Genomic DNA, 18810 nt, shown 5'->3' on the forward strand with positions numbered 1-18810 from the left:
GAGATTAACTCTAACACATTCCTGGATGTTAACAGTATCAAGTTCTTTCCTAATATCCTCATTTTTAATATGATATTACCATTGATGCCATCTGTTCATGCCCCTAATCGTTCTCAGGACTCTCGTATCTGAGTCCTGAGAAAGATGCCAAGCTTCTATATACGAGTTGCTCCAGTCCTGAAAATACTTCAGGCGCGAACTTTGTTTGCTTACACTAGGATAAAGGATTAAACCAAGTATATAATTTCTTGGTATCTTTAATTTATAGCACAATCATAGATTTTGGTATTCCGGTTATCTCCGCCAGACAACGATGACTGGTAAAGGGGAAATGGCTTTTGATTTGGTATAGTAAGGCAATTTTTTTGGTTAGTGACAAAGCGTTGTGACATCTTGGTAATGGTCCAAAATTTTCTCAAATTAAAATTAAAAACAAAATTGCAATAAACAGAGCACTGAAAAATCTGTACACTTTTCTGATTAGGCATTGGTTCAGCAAGTGCATTCATCTAACACTAGTTGGAAATGTTCCTCTTAGAAAGTAATGTGCTGTATAAGCTAAGTTTGTGAGAGGAGTGATGTCATTTGTCACCTAAAATGTAGAGGAACAAAGCTGACGAGTCATAAGTTTGGCACAGTATGACCTTTGCACTCCTTGTGCCAATAAGCCTTAACATTTACAAGTGATTACCTCGGAGGGATAATCTGGAGTGTTGCATCTCCTGTCCCAAATAAATGACTTGCTGTCCCAAATAAGCAAAGAAAAGTCTGTTCAATTTTTTAGATTTGGTTTGGTTCTTTAAGATATGTCCTAAATAAATGACTGCACTATTAACTAATGGCCTAATTAGCTGAATTCTTCTGTATTTGCATTCTGACAGATTACAGGCTAATTATTATTAAGTGACATCTCTATTGAGTCCAAAGATGCACTGCAAGAGGGCACTCTAAACCACATGACTCACTGTCTGTAACATTTAACCTGTCATATACAGGGTGTTCGGGATAAATTTGACATATTTATAATTAATTATATTTTTCCGTAAGTTACATGTATTAACACACACTTCTCTTCATTTAAAAGTTTGGACCCTTCTTCATTCATATACAAGATGTCAGAAAGGATGGATAGCTGGAACCCACCTGAATCATGGAAGAGAATAACTTGTATCATGATGATTCGTGCCCGCCATTAAAATAAGGATATTACGACTGCTGCCCAATGCTCCCTGAATACAGTAAAAACAATCAGGCATGAACTAGAGACTTGCAATGGTGACTACGAGGATGTAGCAAGAAGAAAGATCCCTAGCAGACGATCTGATTGCGTTCGTACAGCAGAATTCCTCGCAAATCTGCAGGAACAGGTGTTGAAGAACCCTGGCATTGGAATTCGGGCTTTGTTCGTGGAGTTGCTAACTGTAGTCAAGCCCTGGATAACAAGGGTAGCCAATGGTAGGCCGTATGTATGGCAGCAGGATTCGGCCCCTTGCCACACCTCTGGGAAAAGTCAAAAATGGTTGTCTGAAAATTTCTACGACTTCACCAGTCCAAATGTTTGGCCTCCAAACTCCCCAGACCTTAACCCCATGGATTATTTTGTATGGGGCGCAGTTGAAAAAGACACCAATCGCACTTCCAGTAATACAAAAGCCCAGTTAATGGATAAAATTAAAACAGTTTTTGCGGCCCTTCCCAGGGAGACTGTAGCATCAGCTTGTTCGAGGTTCCGAAGCAGAATTGAAGCTGTGATCGATGCTAATGGTGGTTATTTTGAGTAAATCTTGTTGATAGTATTGTAATTAACTCTGCCTGTAATGTTTTTTTGTCAATTCATTAAATTTAATAGATACAAAGAAGATTTTCTTTTTCCTTACGAAACTATCAAATTTATCCCGAACACCCTGTATATTATGCTAACCACTAATAGTATTTTTGTCTGTTTGCATGTGTGTTTGTTCTCTGGCCAATTTTCCTATATATATATATATATATATATACATACATACATATACACAGTAGAACTCGGTTATAACGAATTCCACGGGACCGCATATATTTGTTTGTAATAACCGTTATATCCAAGAAGGTCATAATTTGAGCGAATTAAAAATGTTTTCATATTTTTCTCAGCATAGGTATATTGGATAACATAGATACGTATGTGCATACATACATATAAAGAACAAAAATTTATTTTTAAAACTTCACATTTTTATTTTAAAAAATCATCAAGCACAAAAATCACATTTTAAAAAATCATCAAGCGTGCTTTGCACAAGATGCATATTTCATACGTTTGAAATTGTTCCTTATACCACTAAGATGCTTGAATGTGTTGGCTGAACTTACAGATCACGATTCCATAAATCTTGTTAAAATATGTAAAGCACTTTCTGCTTCACACCAGGTAACGATTTTCTCATCATTGCTATTTTCTTCCTCGGAGTCACTACTACTACTACTATTATCTTCTTCTGGTGTATGAGAGATTTGTTTTAAGATGTCAGCATCTGTCGGTATACCCGAAGTTGTGATGCCATTATCAGTGTCTATAAAATTATCAATCTCTGCACACGTTTCAAAATTGTTCAAGTTTTGCGCTTTTAACCATGCTGATAACGGTAAGTTATCCTCTTCATCTTCTTCAGATTTGCACTCGTATTCTGCAAGACCAACTTTCTTAAAACAGTTTTGTATCGTAGACGATGACACCAAATTCCAAGCATCACTCATTAAACATATTGCATGAAGTACACTGATCTTCGAGTCGTAAGCATAATCATTTTCTGCAGATTTTTCTCTGCGTTCTATCAGTTCCAAGACTAACAGACGATGAAAATGGGATTTAAAACATTTAATTATGCCTTGATCAAGTGGTTGCAAGATGGATGTCACATTCGGTGGCAAAAAAAAAAAGTTTTATGTTTGTTAAATTAGCCGCTACAGGATGGGCAGGACAGTTGTCTATCAATAACAAAATTTTCCGGTTTTCACTGCGAAGATTTTTATCCCACTTGCGAATTTCATTTTTGAAAATTGAAGATGTCGTCCAGACCTTCTTATTCGCTGTATAATCAACGGGAAGTTTCTTTATGTTTTTAAAGCATCTAGGCTTTGCTGATTTTCCAATTACAAGAAGTTTTCTGTTATCGCTACCGGTCATGTTTGCACAAACTAAAACTGTGAGTCTATTTTTGATAAGTTTTCTGCCAATGCACTTTTCGTTTTTAGATTGAAATGTTTTATCAGACATTAAATTATAAAAAAACCCTGCTTCATCTGCATTATAAATGTTATTGTATCCATGCCTTCGTTTGATGTCTGGCCATACATTCTTGATCCAGTCAGAAGCAACGTTTTTGTTAATGGACAACTCCTCGCCACTTACTTTTGCATAGACAATATTGTTTCTGTTCTTAAAGCGTTCAGTCCACCCATTGTTGCATTTAAAATCGCTATAACCAAGTTGAACAGCAAATTTTTTGGCTTGAACTTTCAAAGTTGGTCTGCTAATAGGTAAGCCAGCAGTTCTTTGCACTTTAAACCACGAAAGAAGTGCCTCGTCAACGTAACTTTTATTACACTTTTTAAGTTTTTTATACTTTGATAAATTGTTTTCAAAAGCTTTCAGAGTCAACTTGCAATTCTTCCAAATTATTGATATTGTAGATGGGGACAAACCATACTTCTTTGCTACTGTCAGATTTGATTGGCCACTTTCCACCTCCCGTATAATTTCTACTTTTTCAGAACCCGATAAAATTTTCCGTTTGACTCCCAACATTTTTCCACAACCAGAAAATGCGTACGTATGAAATGTCAGTAACGGAACGACTAACGTGTATTATTCGTTCGTTATTCCCGTGAAACGAATTCGTAATAAACATGAAATACATGCATTAAATCAAATGTAATTCAAATATACCTTCAAAATTATTAGTTATAAACGTGAATTCGCTGTAACCGTGATCGTTATAACCAAGTTCTACTGTATATATAATCGCGATCACAGTTCTGTGTTCCCAGACTTGATCAGCTTACAAACTATTGTTAATATTATGACTAATTTTTATCCTGTGTAATTACCAGTGTTGAAGCAAAAAATCTTTGAAAAACATATAAATATATAAATAGTAATCGATGAGACATGAATTTAAAAATAAATAAATAAAAAAAACATGCATTTTATCAGTGATGCATGATCTTCTTTCTAGCATTTTAGTTCCAGACAGTCCTGGAGTCTGCTGCTTGGACAATTTTCTTCCACTTATTTCTATTTTGGGCATCCCTCCTTTCCACTCCAATTTTTTCCATTTCCCTTTTGATGTTTTCCCCACCATCTTTTTCTTGGTCTTCCATTTCTTCTCTCTCTCTCTTACTGTTCGCTTCCATTGTGGTGGTCTACCAGTCTTTTGCATACATGGCCAGCCCACCGGCGATGTGTGATCATAAGTACAAAACAGGTAACTAAAAAACATGTTTTCTCGATTATCAGTTTCTCATGAAATTGCTGCAGTTGAAAAACAACTGAAACATGTTTAGGTTGTGTTTTTAAAGTGAACCCTTTCTTCATGTAGCTTCTTCACTAGAGGGTGCAGCACCATGTCCTTCCAGTTCTCTCTGTTGGCGATTTTCCTTTTTGTTTCTGCATAGCCATGTGATCCTTTTCCCATAATTTTTCCTTCTAAAACTGTTAGTATCCTCTGTCCTGCTGAACCTCTCAGTACATGTCCTGCTAATCTCATCTTTCTGGATCATTTCCTGTAATAAAGATCTCTGTGTTCTCATTCTTTGTAGGACATCTGTATTTGTCACATGTTCTGTCCATGAGATTTTCAGAGCTCTTCTATAGCACTACATTTCAAAGGCCATTATCTTTTGTCTTACTCTCTTTTTGAATATCCAGGTCTCACTTCTATATGTGAAAACTGGCCACACTAATGTTCTTATCAATTTTTTCTTTGTCTTGATATGCACAGAACTTCTGAGCAGATCTTTATTTTTCCAGCAGGCATCTTTAGCTATGACTGTTCTTATTATTTTTTCTTTACCTTGCTTTCCATCTGCAGTAAAGTAGGTGCCTAAATATTTGTATTCTGTTGTATGTTAAATTTTTATGTTGTTTATGAATATATCTGGCTCAGATCTGTTTTCTTTTGAGATTTTTATAAATTTGGTCTTTTTTGCATTTATAACTAATCCAAATTCTTTACCTTCTTCAATTAGGAGCTGCAGTAATTTGAATAATTTATTTCGGTTTACTGCTATTAGAATGGTATCATCAGCATATCTAAGATTGTTGTATTTTGTACCATTGATATTAATTCCTATTTTTTGTTTTTCAATCTTTTTCATCACTGTCTCACTATATATAGCTATTAAATAGATTTGGTGAAAGGATACAACCTTGTCTAACTCCTCTTTTTATTTTCACTACAGAAGCCTCAGAGTTAAACGGTTGCGTTTTCTGTTTGGTGTAAATCATTTTTATAATCTTAAGTACATAATCTTCTATGTCTAATTTATCTAATATATGGAACATTTTATTATGTTTTACCCAGTCAAAGGCCTTCTGAAAGTCTATCTATGAAGCAAATATATAAATATTGCTATTTCTTTTAAGTGATATTTCTTTAGTATCTTTAGTTCCAGGATAGCATTAATGGTTCCCATTCCTCTTCTGAAGCCTTTCTGTTGTTCACTCAATTCGTCGATTAAGGCTCTTTCAATTTTGTTTGTTAACAATGGTTAAAATAAAATAGTGAATATAAAGAAATTATATCATTTAAGAAAATTAAAAAGGAATCTGTATTACTTTTCTCAAGTTTCATATCCAATGTTAATGGTCCAGCAAAGTTTGGTCAATTGGTAGAGCCTCTGCTACTAATGGCTCACACAAAAAAAAAGTTAATCAAGTTCGAGCACGGTTGGTAGTTGGAAGAGGATCAATCGTTCGATGCTGTTGGCACACTCTCCCTCGATGAGTCTTTGGACTGTGTCACATAATAATAATGCTAATGGTCATATTCTGTATGCAGTGATACCCTACCTTACTATGCTTTAGTTTATGATGATTCATTCATATATATTGCTTTTCAATTATGACTAATGCCCATTTATGACTGCATTCACTCATACAACATTTTAGTGATATGGTATTGCTCACGTGAATCAACTAATGCCCAGTTTTTGTGAACTATTCATTTACAGCATTGTTGCCTGCTACATCTGTGTTTTTTAGTATTTCACTGTGAATTAAAAGTCATGTATTATATTTTATTGTTAATAATGGCAGATAAAATTTAAAGTAAGGGTGCTGTTGAAAGAAGATGCTTAAACCTATTACATACTAAGATTAAAATGATTAAATTTAGTGATGGTGTATTGAACACTGAGATAGGCTAAAGGTTAAACTTATCTCCACTATTGTTGTTAAAAACAAAAAAGTTCTTAATAAAGCAAAAATTGCTACTCTAGTTAATACCAGAGTCATTTTTAAATGTGATCATCTTATTACTGAAATGTAAAAACTTTTACTAGTGTACATTGATGACCCAACTGGTTGACACCTTTAAGCCAAGCTATTCAGATAAGTTTTTTGCATGCAAAAATTATTCTTTTTTGTTTGCATATCTAATGCAAATGAATGCTTTATTTACATCATTTATGCATATATGACTGCTTAAAAACATTACTTAACTATTACATGCATCTATAAGTGGGGGGGGGGGCAACAATTTGCTATAGTGGTGTCTTGGAACTTGACGTCTTGTGCCACTCTGCAGACTCAAGAAAAACAAGTAGTTTTATTGTATCACTGAATAAGATACAGAAACATTTGCAGTCTGAATAATATATTTCTCAACAAATAGTGTAATTAGAGATAACTGGAATAAAAATGGCACTAACTAATGAATTGCATGTCCCCTCCCACAGAAACTATGCTGTATATATATATATATATATGCTTCTGATTCTTCTTATAGTACCGTTTACTCCATTTCTAAATATGTTCAATAGCCTCCAGCCCATTTTGAAACCTTTGTGTTAATTATCTTCTATATTCTTTTGAAACTCTTTTCATGGTTTTTGTTTAGCTACTTTCACACACAGCTTTCCTATATTTTTCTTTGTATTCTCTCCAAGTGCTTTCTGAATTACTTGCTAGAAACTTTCATATGTAGTCTTTTCCAGGACTGTTTCTTTAACTTCTTGAATTCACCATGACAGTATTTTTTTCTGTCCTGCAAACAACTTTATATGATTCTCTGATTGACTTTGATTATTTTTTTAAAAAAAACTTTGACACTTCCACATTTCTGTTCTACTGACAATCAAATTTACTTTATATTTCACATCTCTTCTATACCCCTGCATACCTATCTCACATGAAGATATTACTATCAACAAAGCCATAAGTTTTTCTTATATCTTGTTTGTTCCTTCATGTGAATTTATGCACATCTTTGTTGTAACATGGTATTAAATGACTAGGCCACATCTAGAATTCACATTCCTGTGAATACTTAGCATTATTATGAACTTTGCTGCATTTTTCTCCAAAGTCTGAATTAATTTCCTGTTGTGCTGTTTTACAGATAAAAACAACTGTCTCACTCTCTTTGCCCCCCCCCCCCTCAGGTCATCATCTCTTTCCAGTGCCTTGAAAAATTTCTCTTCTAGAACTGTCTTTATTATGCACAGAAATTCTCACTCTCCATTCTGAAATTTGTCCACAGCATGGACTGAAATTTTTTAATTTTCATTGCATAGCTGTGATACTATCATTTGTTGGAAAAAGAATAACAGCACTATCATGTCTTTCAATCAGTTTTTGAATGATGTCCATCAAAGAATAATAGAAAAAATTTATCTTAGCTGCATCCAAATAATCTAATAGGAAAGAATGCTAGTTCACATATACACAACACATGCACTTGTAGTATCCTCTAGAGAGGATCCTGCAACATTTGCACTTACAGTAGCAAATAAATTAATCCAAACACTCGCATTTTAGAGAAAAATTTTAATTTTGTAAGAAAAGTACAAAAAAAAAAAATTAAACTCAAACTTTACCTAATGATTTATGTGTTTCTCTGTTCCTAATAAGTTCATTAATTCGATTAGGCATGATTCTACCAGTGTAGAACACATTTTTCTTATTTCTGCATCTCAAAACCATACTTTTATAATGGATTGTATTAAGTTATCCTTTGTATCACAATTTAATTTTCTAAGTCTCTTTTTTACCATACCCCACAAATTTTCTATTGGGTTAATACCAGGAGAGTTACCTGGCCACTGAACCAATTGGATGTTGTGATTTTTGAGGAACTCTTTCACTTTTTTTGAAGGGTGGCATGGAGTGAGATCCTGTTGGAAGAGGAATTCTTTATCTTTTTGGATCTGTGGGACCATTCTTTTCTCCAATATTTTTATGCATTGGTCATTTTTCATCATACCATGAACAGGCACAAGTAATCCTGGATCATCATGTGTAAAACAACTCCCATAACATCTTTTTAGCTGGTGTTTAGGAGCTTGTTAAAGGTGGATGAGAAAAGTCTTCTCAGCCACTGATTTGCAAACATGGGATACTTGCTCTCCTTGGACAAAGAAATGACTTTCATCTGAGAATATGATCTTCCACTTCTCAACAGTGCAATCTTTGCACTGGAGCCCCTTTTTCTGCATAGCCTTCATCAACAGTTGCTTCTTTTTTAGTCTGTGTTCACTCAGCCCTACTTCCAACAATCTTCGACGGACTCATGTCAGAAACGTTAATCTTACTAGCTACCAAGTCTTTATTTAAGTCTATAGTAGATAATCTTTGATTCATTTTGCTTTTCCTAGCTAGTAAATGATTTTGAGTAAACTTAGTTTTCCTTTTCTGTCAGGAGAAAAGGTATCTGTCTCCCTAAACCTCTTTAAAATTACATTAACAGTATCCAATAAGCTTCTTAATTTTAATTCTAAATTAAAATTTTATAAAACAGTTATAAGACCTGTAACAACATATGGATGCATGGCCATATTTTGATAGATTGATAATCTGAGAGGAAGATATATGGACCAATAAAAAAAAGAAAATGGGATATGAAGAATTGAACAAATAATGAACTTGAACAACTAATAGTGAAGGTATAGTGAGATATATAGTAAGATATATCTAGCCATCCTTTTCTGTGCAATATTGGAAGAATATTGCACAGAAAAGGATGGCTAGAAGTTGTTTTGTAAGCTAAAATTCGTAAAGAGTTGCAAAGCTAGAAGAAGAAAACAGTACCCAAACTAACACTCTGCTCATTGGCAATTTGTCTTTGATTCATGGATATGTGCTGAGAAAGAGAACATATTTTTGAACACTTTCTGGAGATGTATCTTTTTTATGCTATTAAAAATGCACAACACATAAACATTGCAGAAGCAGTTAAAACATGCATAACTCAACCAAAATAGTGAACTAAAACCAAAACTAAACCAAAACCAAAAACTTGGCAAAAAATACAAATATTTCACGTCCCCCATCAGGAAAAAAAATTGTAATATAGATGTATCATCATCATCATCAAATTCCTGACATGTACCCTCAAGGGGTGAGGTGTACAGGATATGATAGTACTACATGAAAAATTTACATCATTACTAACTTCCTATCCACAATTTTCCTCCAAATCAGTCTATTACTTGTCAAGACTCCCATATTATCATTATCAGATCTTATATTTCTATCATCTAAGGCACATTGTACCGTATCAATCCACATATATCTTGGTTTTCCTCTGGGTCGTTTTCCTGCCAACCTGGCAGAGAACACTTGTTTTGCTAATCTTTCCTCGCCCATTATGATTTAAGTGACCATACCACCTGAGATTAGCTCTGCTAACGCATTCCTGGATGCTGACAATGTCAAGTTCTTTCCTAATATCCTCGTTTTTAATACGATATTGCCATTGATGCAATTTGTTCACGCCTCTAATCTTTCTCAGGACTCCCATATCTGCAGTCTCTAGTCTTTGGTCAAGTGTTTTACTTCTGACCGAGCTCTCAGATCCATAAGTTAAAACTGGTTTGAACACTGTCTTGTATACAGCTAATTTAGTGTTCCAACTAATTTCTCTCTTACTCCATATGAATTTATTCAATTGACTTCCTACCATACCAGCTTTGTTGATTCTGTTGTCTATTTCTATATTTAATTTACCATCGTCACTAAAAATCATGCCTAAGTGGATGAAATGTTTTACTTGTTCCACAGGTTCCCTGTTCACACACAGTTGACATTTTCAACAGTTCTACCTATTTTCATTGTCTTTGCCTTTTTATTGCTGACCTTCATACCATATCTATTACAACAGTTATTCAATTTAGTCAGGGAATCTTGCAAACTTGTAGCAGATTTATTCAGAAGTATAACATCGTCCGCATAAAGCAAAGAGCTGACATTAGCATCTTTAATTTTGATATCATGTTTAATACCACTTTCCTTCATAATGTGATCCATATAGATAATCAATAACAGAGGGGAAAACCTTGTCTCACACCAGATTTAACATTAAACCATCTTCCTGTACATCCTTCAATTCTAACTGCTGACTTACAACTCAAATAAAGACTAAGTATTATTTGATATAATTTAATAGCTTCTCTCTTGGCATCTTCTCATATGCCTTTTCCAAATCGACAAAACTTAAATACAGATCTCTGTTATAATCCCATGCTTTCTCTACTATTTGTCGTAAAGTGAAGATCTGATCCTGGCAGTCTCTATTTGGCCTGAATCCAGCTTGTTCTTCACCAAGCTTTTCTTCCACAATTCTTCTCAACCATTTCTCAAGTATACTTGCATAGATCTTGCCAGGAACACTCAGTAGAGAAATATGTCTGTAATTCTCACATTCAGTTTTATTTCCCTTTTTATATATGTGTACTATGAGAGCTTTACTCCAATCATCAGGAATTCGTCCCTCTGTCCAGGCTTTCTGAACTATGCAGTGCAGCCACTGAAGGACTTTTATACCACCATACTTCAGCATTTCTGGCCGAATATCATGTACTCCTGCTGCCTTTCCACATTTGAAGCCTTTGATGCCATTTTCTACTTCAAGTATGGATATGTATTCCTGACTGTATACCTGTTGAGTGTTTTTTACCATTGTTCTATCACTTCTTGTTTCATTTAGCAATTTTTAAAGTAATTACTCCATACTTCAAGGATATCATTTTCTCCTGTTTTCATTTCACCTTTATCACTTGAATTCCTTTTACAGCACTCTTTCCTCCATTTCTAAGCTTCTTCAACAATCTTTAGAATTCTTATCTTATTAATAAATATCTTCTTGATATTTATTTTCTATGTACTTGCCAAAGTCCTCCCATGACTTTTGTTCAGCTAGTTTTACAGTGTTTCGCTTTCTTACAGTTGTCTCTGTAATCTCTAAGAGCAAAACTGACTTATTTGCTAGGAACTTATGATATGATTTCTTCTTTTTCTTCACTGCCTCTTTAGCTTCCTGTGTCCACCATGGAGTTCTGATTTTTCTATCCTTGCAGACAACCTCACCACATGCTTCTCTGGCAGAATCAATCAGGGTTTTCTTCAAGGCTTGCCACTGAATCTCCAAGGTTTGGTTCCTGTTCAAACTGTTTCATTTTTTCTTCAATAATCTTTGTGTATTTTAGTCAACAGTTCACATCTGAGAGCTGCTCAACTTTTATTAGCTTTGAGACTTTCTTACATGTTATTCTTTTCAATATGAAATTCAATTTTATCCTACTCAAGACGAAAATAGTGATCGCTTCCAATTTCAAATCCTCTGTACACTCTGGTGTCCTGCACAAGGGAGAAAACATCTCTATCAACAATAACATAGTCAATGAGACTTTTCTTATTCCTTGCCTCTTCTCTCCATGTGAATTTGTGCACATTTTTATGTTGGAACATGGTGTTAGTAATAACCTGAGCAGAAATCCAACAGGTATTTGCCATTATTATTAGCTTTGTTCTTTTCTCCAAATTTTCTCAAAATATTTTTGTATGTCTGACAATCATTTCCTACTCTGCTATTTAGATCCCCAACAAGGACCAACTTTTCCTTTTTCATTGTGTCAGTTGCTTTTTCTAAAGCATCAAAAAATTCCTCCACTTCTACCTTAGTAGAATCTTCTGTGGAACCATAGTCACAAATAAGTCTCATTGTCCAATTCCCCATTCTGATATTTGCCCACATCACTCTGCTTGAGACTGCCTGCCATTCAAGAAGATTAGCCTAGTATTTTATGTTGAATACTATGGCTATCATTGCCTGAATATAACATTTTGCATTTGTAATTTTTTTGTGTTTCTTATCAATACCATTAAAATGAAACTTATATGAGTAATCATATATTTACTAATATTCATTAATTGCCGAAATACGCAAGAAGCAAAATTTGTGAACAAAAAAAATCGCACCAATGTGTGATTTTTTTCCCATTAAAATATAAAAAAGAACAAAAAAGAAATAATAAAAATTAAATATGTTTCTTTTAAGATGAAAAAAAAACTTACTTAATCTTAAAACATTTTAAATTTGTTTTCATTATTTCATGGCCCCCAAGGGAGCCGAATCTCACAGTTTTGGAAGCGCTGCCTTAGGGTACATATCAAAAATTTGATAATTGTAGATTATGTCTCAGCAAAATACACTACATGCTATATCACAAAATGGGAAAGGCATGAAAAAGGTGCTGTACTGTAGTAGTGTTTTTCAAAGTTAATTTAAGAAGTGTAAAAGAATATTAAATTAATGGGCAAGTCATTTTTCCACATCAGAGTAATCCATTTCCTCTGCATCTATGCTATAAAACCTTTAAAGCAACTTTAATGTTTCTATCATATACCATCTTTTTCTCCTGTCAACCAACTTCTGCAATCCACACACCTTCACTCTATCCTCATAGGGAACATTCCAAAATAAAGGCTAATATATATAGTATAAAGGCTAATAACTTCACATCAATTGCTTTGGTATCCCATAATGCAAAGCACACTTTGAACATGCATAATGCTATGCATTATGAGAAAGGCCACTAGACCGGTTTCGACCTTTATTGAGGTATGTTAAAGTGCAGGGATACATTTCCACACTGAGTGATCTTGTAGATCACTCTAAATCTACTGAGTGATATAAAGGATCACTACTAAACTCATTACTCCTGACCTGAATCACTCTAGGACAGGAAACTCAGGAATAGTTCCACACATTCCTGACACATTCTAGGACATGATAGACAAAGACCTGTCACTGAGTAGAATCTCTCTTTCTCTCTGTACTCCCGAGGAAGCAAGCAAATCCAGACATTAATGAATGCCATCAGTGGGAGCCAGACCCAGAAGTTAAAGACACAAAGGTTAATATAATGTAGAAATCATATATTTCCCATATACAAATAGTGAAAAGGTGTATCATTCTTTTTATTAAAATACTCTGGATCAGTGATAGATGTTGAAAGTTTTTTCACTTGGTTATACAATAAATTAAAGATGACCAGAAATTATAATCTTGATTTAATCCTTTATCCAGTGTAAGAAAACAAAGTTTGTGTGTGAAGTATCTTCGCAACAGGGCCACTTGTATCTAGAGACTAATGACTTCACATCATTTGCCTTAGTAACCCATAATGCAAAGCACACTTCCTTTTGGATGTGTATAATGCTGTGCATTGTGCAAAGAGCTACTACCATAATTTTTTGGCATATTTAATTTATAGTATAACCAAGTGAAAAAAACTTTCAACATCTATCTCTGATCCAGAGTATTTTAATAATAAGGTGATACATCCTTTTGGGTAACTCGGCGAGATTTAGGGTGATCTTCAGATTTTGGAAAGAAAGGTACTTCCTATACATTAACAGCACATCATTAAAGGTTGAAACCGGTCTGGCTAGTGGCATTTTGTATAATGCATTGCATTATACAGAAGGAGGTATGCTTTGCATATTAGTAAGGTTATAAAATAATCCAGAGGCTATTGAAAAAACTGAGAAATTGAGGAAAGAGTACTGTAAAAGGACTAAGAGATGATTAAGGTGACATTAAAAACTGAAGATAAATATATCCTTGATGTACGGAGTAATTACTTGGAAAAGTTGCTAAATGAAACAAGCCATAACACCAGTAGTAGGAAACAGGCATGCAATCAAGAATGCATATCAATACTTGAAGTAGTAAAGAGCCATCAAAAACCTGAAATGTGGAAGGCAGCTGGAGTAGTTGATATTCGACCAAAATGCTGCAGTATTCAGGTATAGTAAAAGTCTTACGGTGGCAGCACTACATTATTCAGAAGGCCTGAACAGATGGTCAAATTCCAGATTATTGAGTATCCATCTATAAAAAGGGAAATAAAATAATTTGAGGATTAGAGGTATTTCACTAGTGAGCGTTTCTGGTAATATTTATGCAAGTATACTTGAGAAATTACTAAGAAGGATTGTGGAAGGGATGCTTGGTGAAGAACAAGTTGGATTCATGCCAAATAGAAGTTGTCACAATCAGACAGGTGCACAAGGTGTCAAGAGAAAAGCTATTGAAAACGCTATAGTTATATGATGTAGGGACATTATACAAAGCAATACATATTCTTTGAGTTATTAGTCAGCAGTTAGAATTAAGAGGCATAGGAAGATATTTTGATGTTAAATCAGGTGTGAGACAAGATGGTACATTATTCCCTGTGTTATTCATCTATATGCATTGCATTATGAAGGACAGTGGTATTAAACTTAATGTCAAAATTGGAGATGTTAATCTTAGCTCTTTACCTTATGCAGATGACGTTATACTTCTAAATAAATCCAGTACCAATCTCAAAGATTCCTTGACTAAATTGAAATAATTTGTGAAAATCAGCAATAAGAAGACAATGATAATAGGCAGAAATTGTAAATATCAACTGTATCCTGAATGAAGAACCCATATAACAAGCAAAATATTCACTTAGGCACAATGTTTGTTGAAGATGGCAAATTAAATATGGAAATAGATAACAGAATTAGTAAAGCTGGTATGGTAGAAAATGAACTGAATAAATTTATATGGAATAAGAGAAAAATTAGTCAAAAGACTAAATTAGCTGTATACAGGAACATGCTCAAACCAATTTTAACTTATGGATCTGAAAGTTGGGTTAGAAATGAAACACTGGACCAGAGACCACAGATATGAGAGTTGTGAGAAAGATTAGGAGGAGTGATCAGATGGCATCAAATAGCAATATGCTATTAAAAATAAGAATATTAGGAAAGATCTTAACATTGATAACATTCAGGAATATGTTAGCGTAAAATCTCACGCGATAAGTTAATTTACTTAACTTATCGAGCTCGGTTTTACAAGGGTGTCAAATCAGAATATTATAGAAAATACAAAGTATTGTTGTTGTTGTTTTTCTTGAATATAAATTAACTACTTTGTGTAATATATTCGATATTACCTGTGTAACTATAGTGTTTGAAAACAGAGGGAAAAAGGGTTATGCCTTATTAGTATAGCGAGTCAGCAAAAAAATAAAAATAAATAAAAGAAAGGATATTAAGCTGGCCAGTTTAAGGAAGAAATAAGATAAGCACATCGAAAAGGAAAGGTTCTCAACAACTTGCGAACATTTAGGCACCTAAAACAAAGACTTTTGGCAGAATAAAAAAACGAGTGATATCACGTTTGAGGATGGTTGCAAACACTTCAGATTCTAGAAAAAAATGAGAATTTTTAAGGGACTGAAGAAAGGGGAAAAGAGAGGAGGAGAAGATTAGGAGTTCTTGGTTGGAGGTTTGGCAGCTTGTGCCTCTTGACCCCTGAGAGTACACTCATGGTTTATCGTTGGAGTCTTGTTGACGGTGAGTCTCCCTGAAGTTCTCTGGGTAGTTCCCAAGGCATGTCTGCCGATGTATCCCACCTTATAGCAGGTGCACTCCCTGTGATCTCAATCACAACTGACTGGGGTTCGATGGATAAACATCGAAGGCGAAAACAGTCTCTCCAGTTAGCTGGCGGCTGCCTGTTGTTTACTAGTGTAAACAACAGGCAGCCGCCAGCCAAGGAAGAAAAAAAAAAGGAAAGGAAGGAAGGATATTGTTTGCTGCTCGGGCCAGGACAACTGCAGTGGTATATAGCACACAGATATGTCCAAGTTAAAGAAAGAAGTATCCAGATTCAAGGCAAAGACATGAGATGTCCCGATGGAAATTTTGTTCGTAGTAAAGGACTTTTTATAAAAAAAAAAAAACTGTAAGCAAGCACATCATATTGATCTTGGATTGTAGATATGTAAAATTGTATGTATTTGTTAATGTAGGCAGTAGTGGCATGTAGGCAGAAATGTGTATGTTATATTTGTGCAAAGTATTTTCTGAAGTTAACTATACTAAGAGAAACAGTTATTCCCCTTGTCTAGTTTGTAACTACAATTTTTTTTAGTTAGAATAAAGCTTTGTTGAACAACAATTTGATCTGATCATTCCGATGCACTATCTCAGAAAAATTACGAACCTGTGTGTTAATTAGATATTGCCATGACTTGACTATATGGTTGAGAGAAATTTGACTAGATATTGCCTTTAATCCATTTCTTTAATTCCTCACTCTATTATTCTGTCTGACTCATGCAGTCGTAATGCAAATAAATTTGTCAGATCGAAGAGTGTGAGAAATTGAATATACCCCAACCGTATAGCCGGCGATAACTACATTCAGAGTTTGCTATACATACGTTAGGAACAAAGGGCAAGAGCAGGAAGATTGGGGCGGGGGGGAACGAAAATTAAGATAGAAGGAAATAACATCATAGTGTAGATGAGCTTTATGAAACAGCACAGTCGATTTAGTATAGGGGGCTAAATATAACATAAACAAGACTCACTTTAAACTGGCACAGTCTAAGGAATAATAACAAAAAAATCATAACTAAAGCTTAAATAAAGTAATTAAATAAAAACAAAAAAAATTTACAAAAAGTGCTGCCGATAGGACTTTAAATTAAGAAAAACAAAACAAATACTTTACATTAGCATAACTAATCTCAGGTGGTACATCACTTAAACAGAATGGGAGAAGAAAGATTAGTAAAACAATTCTTTACCAGGCTTGAAAAAGATCTACAGAAAAACCAAGATCTAGGTGAATTGAAGCAATAAAAAGTGCCTTAGAAGTTAGAAATATAGATGTAATAACATTGGAGTCTTGACAGAGAACTGATTAATTTGGAGAAAAATTGTTGATTGGAAGTGAGTAATGTAGCCATGCTGTACTATCGTAATATCCTGTAAACCCCTTGATAGTACATATGAGGAATTCGATGATGGAGTAGAGCTCTTATAGTTCTGTTCCCATCTATGAAATGCTTAAGAGCTGAATATATGAATTACAGAGGGGAGTTCTCTATTTAGTGTTATTGAGGAATTCTACTTAGTAAGATTTATGCAAGCATACTTAATTGGAAACTAAGAACTGCATCATCAAATTCCTGATATGTACTCTAATGGGGTATATAAGATATTATGATAGTACAACATAAAAAGTTTCATCATCAAATTCCTGATATATATCCTTAATGGGATGTACAGGATATCATAGTACTATATGAAAAATTTACATTATTACTAATTTCCAATCTACAATTTTCCTCCAAATCAGTCTGTTACCTGTCAAGACTCCAACATTATCAGATATTATATTTCTATCTTCTAAGGCACTTTTTACATTATAAATCCATTCATATCTTGGTCTTCCTCTGGGTCTTTTTCCTGCCAACCTGGCAGAGAACACTTGTTTTGCTAATCTTTCCTTGTCCATTCTCTTTAAGTGACCATACCACCTGAGATTAGCTCTACTAACACATTCCTGGATGCTGACAATGTCAAGTTCTTTCCTAATATCCTCGTTTTTAATATGATATTGCCATTGATGCCATCTGTTCATGCCTTTAATCTTTTTCAGGACTCTCATATCTGTGGTCTCTAGTCTTTGGTCAAGTGTTTTACTTCTAACCCAACTCTCAGATCCATAAGAGAAAACTGGCTTGAATACTGTTTGGTATACAGCTAATTTACTGTTTTGGCTAATTTCTCTCTTATTCCATATGAATTTATTCAGTTGACTGCGTACCATACCAGCTTTGTTGACTCTGTTGTCTATTTTCATACTTAATTTACCATCTTCACTAAAAATCATGCCTAAGTAGTTGAAATGTTTTACTTGTTCTATAGGTTCTCCATTCACAATGCAGTTGATATTTTCATTGTTTCTGCCTATTTTCATTGTCTTTGTGTTTTTAATGCTGACTATCATACCATATCTACTACAACAGTTATTCAATTTAGTCAGGGATTCTTGCAGACTTATAGCAGATTTATTTAGGAGTATAACATCTCATCTGCATAAAGCAAAGAGCTGACATTAACATCTCCAATTCTGATATCGTGTTTAATACCACTTTCCTTCATAATGTGATCCATATAGATAATGAATAACAGAGGGGATAATGTACATCCTTGTCTCACACATCACATTTAACATTAAACCATCTTCCTGTACTTCATTCAATTCTAACTGCTGACTTACAACTCAAATAAAGACTAAGTATTGCTTGATATAATGCTCCATTGACGCCATATAACTGTAGTGTTTTGAATAGCTTCTCTCTTGGCATCTTGTCATATGCCTTTTCCAGATCTACAAAAATCTGGAAATACAGATCTTTGTTATATTCCCATGATTTCTCAAACTATCTGTTGTAAAATGAAAATCTAATCCTGACAACCTCTAT

At 34.2% G+C, this 18810-nt stretch overlaps 1 protein-coding gene across 1 annotated transcript in view; it reads left to right on the forward strand.

Moving 5' to 3' along the window:
* LOC150097385 (unc-112-related protein-like) overlaps positions 1–18810 on the forward strand; it is a 242219-nt gene that overhangs the window by 113105 nt on the left and 110304 nt on the right. The gene's annotated exons all lie outside the window — the stretch shown is intronic.

This window comes from Typopeltis vanoorti, chromosome 17, assembly GCF_054136105.1.
Source record: "Typopeltis vanoorti isolate ZY-2024b chromosome 17, IOZ_Tvanoo_1.0, whole genome shotgun sequence".
Lineage (NCBI taxonomy): Eukaryota > Metazoa > Arthropoda > Arachnida > Uropygi > Thelyphonidae > Typopeltis > Typopeltis vanoorti.